The sequence below is a fragment of the Pseudophryne corroboree genome, chromosome 8 (assembly GCF_028390025.1).
Source record: "Pseudophryne corroboree isolate aPseCor3 chromosome 8, aPseCor3.hap2, whole genome shotgun sequence".
Taxonomy (NCBI): domain Eukaryota; kingdom Metazoa; phylum Chordata; class Amphibia; order Anura; family Myobatrachidae; genus Pseudophryne; species Pseudophryne corroboree.
Genome location: NC_086451.1, coordinates 242,449,637 through 242,457,854, shown reverse-complemented (window position 1 = coordinate 242,457,854; position 8,218 = coordinate 242,449,637). Strand labels below are relative to the sequence as shown.

General features: G+C 40.9%; 1 pseudogene; it reads right to left on the bottom strand.

Annotated features, from left to right (window-relative positions):
• Positions 1-7,726: 7,726 nt before the first annotated feature.
• On the bottom strand, positions 7,727-7,845 carry LOC134953912 (5S ribosomal RNA; annotated as a pseudogene).
• Positions 7,846-8,218: the final 373 nt, after the last annotated feature.

The window sequence follows — 8,218 nt, the reverse complement described above, 5'->3', positions numbered from 1 at the left end:
TGCTATTCAACCTGCACTAAAGCATCCAGCTTAAAGTTCAGCTGTCTCCTGCAATAACCTAACCTGGTTCTGTTGTTGTATGCAAGCATTGCCTATTGACTGTGTTACCAATTGCCCGTACAAATCCTGTTTCAAGTTCCTATCGGTTTCCAGGCCGATCATCTGCATTACATATACAAATCCTGTTTCAAGTTCCTATTGGTTTCCAGGCCGATCATTTGCATTATCAATTGCCTGTATAATACTGTTTCAAGTTCCTATCGGTTTCCAGGCTGATCATTTGCATTATCAATTGCCTGTATAATTTTGTTTCAAGTTCCTATCGGTTTCCAGGCTGATCATCTGCATTACCAATTGCCTATACAATTCCTGTTTCAATTTACCATCGTTTTCCAGGCCGATCATCGATATTGTCAAGTATCTGTGTAAAGCTCCGTTTCAAGTCATCATCGGCTTCCAGGCTGACCATCGTTTATTCCAAGTTGTCACCATCGGTTCCCAGGCCGATAGTCATCTGTTCCTGTTCACCATCAGTTCCCAAGCCGATAGTCATCTGTTCCTGTTCATCATCGGTTCCCAGGACGATCGTCATTTGCTCCAAGTCTCCATCGGTTCCCAGAACGATCATCGGTAACTCCAAGTCACTATCTGTTCCCAGACCGGTCATCGGTTGCTCCGAGTTACCATCGGTACCCAGACCAAACTACTTCTAAGTGACTATTTATTTCAGAGACTCACTTCCATGCTGAATCGTACGTTTACATTTACATTGCTCCAGTTACTTATATTTTCTGTGTGTACTCAATAAATACAATTTGTGCATATGCGCAGGAACTTACTTCAGCCTCCTCGTTTCCTCCATCGCACCACCACTGACCCACTAGTGACCCCTTCGGGAACAGGCACAGACCTGACAAAGTAGTATGCATCAAACTTGGACAATGCATTTAACTTATGAAAATCATTGCAGATGTGTAGGCTGCCACCTGGTTTTTGAATTAGAACTATGGGGCTGGACCATTCACTGTTAGACTCTTCGATGACACCAAGTTCAAGCATATTCTTAATCTCTTTAGAGACAGCCTGTTGCTGTGCTTCAGGAATTCGATATGGCTTTATGTTGACCTTGACCCCATGTCATGCTTTATTATGGCTGTTTGGCTGGGCAGCCCTGAGAACACATCCCTGTTCCTAATGAGGAATTCTTTAGCCTCGTTCCTTTGAGTAGCTGACAGTGTCTCTGACACCTTTACTTTGGGAGCAGTGGGGATTGAAGAATTTGATGGGAAAGGTTCAGCTGACAGGGCTACCCTATCCTTCCAGTGTTTAACCTCTTCAGTGGCATGCCCGGAAATCTTCCAGGCTTGTCAGCGATGACAATTGTCCATCGAGTTCAACCTGTTAGTGATTTCCTACACTGTAATATTTTTAAGACTAATTTAACTGTGGTAAATGTTTAGCCTTTATGTCGATTCCTTTTTTTTTTTTTTTCTCTTATATATATTATTTTCAAGATAACATTTTTATTAAAGTTTCAAGCAAAAATTTGAAGGAGGGGAACAGAAAGAAGAAAAGAGGGAAGGGGGAAGTGGGGTAACATGTATACACAAAGTTCCACATAAAGAATATGCATCCTGACACAATCAGCAAAGCTAAATGACAACATCCGGATAGTGAGGTCCTATCACCGAAAAGATCACATTGTGTGACCAATTCAGAATGAACATATTGTAACAAAACAACAATGATTTTAAGTATCAGTAATAATATATAGCTATATTGAGGAAAAAGCTAGAGACTAGAAATAAGGCCTACATAATGGCCCTCATTCCGAGTTGTTCGCTCGCTAGCTGCTTTTAGCAGCATTGCACACGCTAGGCCGCCGCCCTCTGGGAGTGTATCTTAGCTTAGCAGAATATCGAACAAAAGATTAGCAGAACTGCTACTAAATAATTCTTTGCAGTTTCTGAGTAGCTCCAGACCTACTCACAGATTGTGATCAGCTCAGTCCGTTTAGTTCCTGGTTTGACGTCACAAACACGCCCTGCGTTCGGCCAGCCACTCCCCTGTTTCTCCAGACACTCCCGCGTTTTTCCCTGACACGCCTGTGTTTTTTAGCACACTCCTGGAAAACGCTCAGTTACCACCCAGAAACACCCCTTTCCTGTCAATCATTCACCGATCAGCAGTGCGACTGAAAAGTGCCGCAGGATCCACAGCAAAACTGCTAAGTTTTTAGTTAAATAACTAAGCACATACGCCCTGCGTGCCTTGTGCATGCACAATTAGCAACACATCGCAGCATAGTGAAAATCGGCAACGAGCGAACAGCTTGGAATGACCCCCAATATGCCTAGAAATTATACAATGTAAAAGCCCTATTAATGTTCTGGTAGTATCATTCTGGATAGGAACTCATAAATTCTCAAGCTAGATTAGACGCTCTAAAGGCACGCCAGATGGACCATTTGGTTAACTGTAAAGTCGGTGTCGAGTATGACAGTCCTGCAGTCTCAAATTGTAAATGTGCTTGAACTTCATCTTCAGTGGCTAGAATCGTGGGAATCAATGGGGTTCGCCAATATTTGGCTAGGAAAAGTTTTGTGGATGCCAGAATATGACCCATGACATACCAGTCATTAGAACATATGGATTCTGGAAATAGATGAAATAATGCTAGGATGGGGAGGTACCGGAGTTCCCAGAATTTTAGAAATGAGGTTAAATACTTGAGACCAAAGACCAGCAACAATGGGGCATTTACCAAAAAATATGGAAAAGAGTGCCCACATGTCCACATTGTCGCCAACAGGTATTAGAAGTAGTAGGCCAAATAGTGTGTAAGAGAACAGGAGTGAGGTATTGTCGGTGGAGAAGCTTGTAGAATTGTTCAATGTGGAATTGGCATTTAGAGACATGGAAACATAAGTGGTAAACTGTCCGCACTTCACCCTCCATGAGAATACAAGCCAAAATTTAGCTGGTTGGTGAGGACAGACCAGTATGTTATACGACCAAGAGATGGTACCTCTAGAGACTACTTTGTGAATTTTATTGGGTATGAACTTATGGATCGATAGCACAGTACCTAATGGTTTACAAACACTTTGTAGCCAGGGACGCAATTGGAGATATTTATAGAAGTCTTTACTAAAAATACCATATTTAGATTGAAAGTATGCAAAGGAAACCAGCGAGCCGGCTTTCATCATATCCCTTAAAGAAGAAATTACCCGGGAAATCCAAGAATCAAATGATAGGTCTGGAATTAAATGCGCTAAAGCCAATAGAGCAAGTTCAGATGATGGAAGGGTAACCTCTGGTAACTTGGACACTAGAGAAAGCCATGATTCCCGTGTGGAATGAACTACTAGTGATTGCACATTTAAACTCAGTACCTCTGTTGCTTGCAGCCACAATATGTCAGGTAAGGAGACCAGTAACAGCAAGTCCCTCTCAAGAAGAACCCAAGACTTAATGATACACTCCGTGAAGCACTCACCTAATGGGGCAAGGATACTCGCTATTTGATAGGCATGCAGGTCGGGATGTGCTAAGCCTCCTTTAGATTTCGGAAGAGACATTCTGCATCAAGCTAGTTTGGGCTTCTTGCCTTTCCAAACATACTTAATAAGAGCTGAGTTAAATTTGGTTAACATAGAGCCATGATACTGATACATTGAGTAGCGCCCAATCGTTTGTCATAGTCCAAAATTTTGGGCAGCAACGGGGGTGGGGGTGGGGGGGTTAGGGTTGTTGCAAGATATGAGACCCGATACTTTTGGGGGATCTGAATTCCCAGATACTTTAGGCTTCTATCCTGCCAGGTATAATCATATTCGGCTTTCAACATGGTGGGCAGGTCAGCAGGAAAGTTAAAAAGTTAATTAGAAGAACTACTGTTTCTGAGCTATTTAACTTATAAAACGAAATAGAGGAATATTCTAATAATATCTCTTGCAAACTTTAAAGAGACATAACTGGGTTAGTTAAAAAGAGAAGGATATCATTGGCGAATAGACAAACCTTATACGGTTGTCCAAATAAAACCGGGCCATAGACAGTAGGGCTAGCCCTAGTCGAAGCTGCTAAAGGTTCTATCACGAAGACAAGCACTAGAGAGGATAAAGGGCAGCCCTGTAGAGTACTTTTGTAATCCAAAAAGTAGTGGAAAGCAGACCATTAACATAAAACGTATCAGATGGATTGGAGTAGAAGGCTACCAGATACAGCTAATCCGTCAATACCGAATTTACGAATAATGGATTGCATATAACCCCAATGAAGCCTGTCAAAGGCATCTAGCGAAAGCAACAAAAGGAATTCGGGTGATGGAGAGAAGGCATCTAAAATATAAATTAGTGATAAGAGTAATGGGTTGAGCCTATTCGCTATGAGTTTAGCATAGATTTTTACATCAGAGTTCAATAGAGCAATTGACCGATAATTAGATAGTACAGTAGTATTTTTACCAGGTTTGGGGAAGGCCACAATCCTAGCTTCCAGCATTTCTGGGGGAAAGCATCCGCTAGATGAAGCCTAATTAGAAACAGGGGTCAGTACTAGGGCTAAGGTATCCTTAAAACATTTATATAATAAATTTGTGTATCCATCTGGACAGGGCGCTTTATCAGCTGGTAAACTAGTAATTAATTTACCTGTTTTGTCTGCGGTCCAGGGGCATTCTAAGAGCTGAATAGATAATGGATCTAAAAAGGGGAGTTTAAGCTTTATTTAGAAAGGCCTCTATCCCTTTAACAGTTGGTTGGGGAGTCATAGGGTCATTGCGGAGGTTATACAGGGAGGAATAGTAGTCAGCAAATGCGTTAGCTATGTCTAATGGGTCAGATACTTTAATCCCTTTCAAATTCATAACTTCCTTGATGCAATCTTTTGCTAGTTTCCCTCTCAACTTTCTGGCTAAAATCCTGCCCGCTCTATCGCCCTGAATGTTACATTTTTGTTTTAATTTAAAAAGGTTTTTATGAACATCTTTCAGGGTCAAAACCTTCCATTCCTCCCTGGTTTTAAAAAGCTCTCTGTAAAGTGACCTACAGTGTTAATGGGTGAAGCTTTAAGTCCAGGTCAGCCAGCCGTGTTTCAATATCTTTTTGACGATTGTTCAATGCCCTACGGTGTCGAGTCGCAGACTTGATTAAAGATCCCCTCATGACTGCCTTTAGAGCACACCAATGGTTGAAAAGGGATGTTTCAGCCAGGAGATTAGTTTCCAGGTACAAGGTTAACAATTGTGAAATACATGTTTAAGTCTCAGCATCAGTCAAAAGGTACTCGCTGAGGTGCCAGGGTCTAGGGGGAATTTAAGTGGAGGTTAGGTCCCACTTGATAAATAGAGCCCAATGGTCAGACCAGGGAACTGGCAGGATGGAAGCCTTTTTAATCTGTTGTAGAGTCCACTTATCGGATAAAGACATATCAATTCTGGAATAAGTTCTATGCATAGGTAAATAGAAGGTGTAGTCTCTACAATTTGGATTTCGGGCCCTCCACACATCATAGAGGTCATATTCATGTAAGATACGTCTAAAGGCCTGAGAACAGTCTCTGGGGGGAATGAATTTCAAAGGGTAGTGCGCCAAAAGATTTATCCAGAAACGGATCTAGTGCTAAATTAAAGTCTCCCAATATCATCAGTGAACCAGAGAGGCAAGCTCAGAGGGTCTCACAGAATTTCCTAATACATGTGATTCGTTTAGTATTCGGGGCGTAAACTATTGGAATTGTAACAGGTTTATCCTCCAAGTTACCTACAAGAATTAAATATCTGCCATCAGAGTCAGCAATCTGGGTCTCCAACACAAAATTACAATGATACAAAAACAAAATAGCCACTTCCGCTTTTATCTTAAGGCCATTGGGCATATGACACTGCAGGAATTTATCATCAGTGAATTGCAGGGGAGAGGGGGCCATGAAGTGCGTCTTTTGCAGGGCAAAAATGTGGGCTTTAAGTTTTGCAAAATGACGCAATGCTAATTTACGTTTATTCGGAGAATTGAGTCCTTTAACGTTTAAAGAAACAACATTAACCATAGATAATTAGGAACTACTAGATGAGAAATATAGCAGACCTTAAAGTTCCAATATAACATTGATGGGTAGAACCAGGGCCTGTACTTGGCAAAGGGTAACAACCTCATGAACCAGCAGGGATTATATCTTATATGGTGTACCAGGAGAATAGAGTAAAGAGGCACATAGCATTTGGAACCATAGCAGACTGTCAAGGTACCTGTACCTTGAGGGAAACCAAGAAATTGTAACAGGAGGAAAAAGGAGAATGGGGAGGAAGAAAAGAAAAAGCAGATAAGGAGAAAAGAGCAGACAGTACACCACAAGGATGCTACATGTGGCCACCTAGCTAAGCAGCACATTGGGGTACGTGGGTTTAATCTCTACCCCTATCACTCCAAAAGGGAATACACCTTACAGAAAGAAGAGAATCAGAGAATTGCAGACAGAGGGAACCGAGGGACAACAGTGAGTGAGAAAATGGAAAAATATGATGTCTATGAAATAAACATGGCAAAAAAGTCACCCTCGAGCTCATAAAAAAAAAGAAAATCAAACAATCATAGAGAAACACATTTAGAAGTACAAATTCACTGAGCGACTATTGCCTGTTCTGCAGGAAAGGTCGCCCGGCCACTAAACCAAACATCCCACCGCGCAGAACAAACCCTAACCAATACAATCAAGGGTGTTAAAGGTTAATCAAAGAGATCAGTAAAAAGGCAATATACATCACATTTAGAAAGTGCGGCTCACTGTTGACCAGTCTTGGGAGATCTTGGAGCCATGTTGATTAGGAGTTTGTGATTCCGCACAAGTCAAAAGAGTATTTTTAAATATAGTTGTAGACCAGAATTAGATTGAAATATTGGGGAAGTAATACCCGTATATGTTAAACTGGTGGTGCGCCCAGAGTCAGAGGTATGTCTAGGAGCGAATGTAAAAAAAAAAAGAAGACTCTTGTGTGGGCGCACTTTTATTTTTTTAGAAATTAAAAAGGTAAGTATTGTAATATTAAAATGTAACTTTTATTACTTTCCACATAATATTGATTTTGTATCCAACAACCGAAAAATGGACTCAACATACATCAATAAAGATAATTCATTAAAAATGAAGAAGTGTTCTGGTTTGTCTATATCATAGGTTCTCAAACTCGGTACTCAGGACCCCACACAGTGCATGTTTTGCAGGTATCCTCACAGAATCACAGGTGAAATAATTAGCTCCACCTGTAGACCTTTTAAAATGTGTCAGTGAGTAATTAATACACCTGTGCACCTGCTGGGTTACCTGCAAAACATGCACTGTGTGGGGTCCCGAGGACCAAGTTTGAGAACCTATGGTCTATATCAGTGATAGATTGGCAGAAGAATGTAGACACCAACTTTAGTACATTCGTATCTTGCCACACCAGTACAAGCAATGCCTGTATTAATGAGACCTAGATTGGTCTTAAGAACTTTTCATATTGGTAGGACCTCATGTACCCAATTGACACTGTCTTCATTACGCAGTTATCGATACACTATGTCCACATCTGAGGGTCACTGAGTTATCAGTCTCACTTTTTTCAATATTGCTTTATCCCTCACCCATTACTTGTTAATGAATATTAAAGGTTGCTGGATAAGTAAGAAGAAAGAAACAGTGGTAATCCTGCTGTTAGTGTTGTGTCAGAATAATTTGTGCCATGCTACTACACTTGGTATTCCCTGGAGGTCACCCTTTCAGGTACTGACCCAGCCCAACACCGTTTAGCTTCCAAGATCAGACAAAATTGGGCATGTGCGGGGAGGTAACATAGTAACATAGTTAATGAGGTTTAAAAGAGGCATAATGCCCATCAGGTTCAACTTGCATTCTATATTAAGGAGTGCACATTAAAATGCACCAGTTGAAGTAATGATTTTGTACCAATTGACAACTATATTTCGTATCACTCCCATATACTTAATGTCAAGGTATGGTAGTAGAAATTTTGACATATATCTCTGACGCACTAAATAGAGTGCACCTTAATTGGATTTGAGAGTTTTTGTTTCAGAGGAATAACCGTGAAGATGCAGTTCACAAAAATATAGGTTTGTGGATCTGATGTCTGCGTTAGACAAAGGTTATCTGATTTATTCCTTTGAATCGCTGATGAGAGTCCACTTAATAAGTGATGATTGAAAGGAGAATT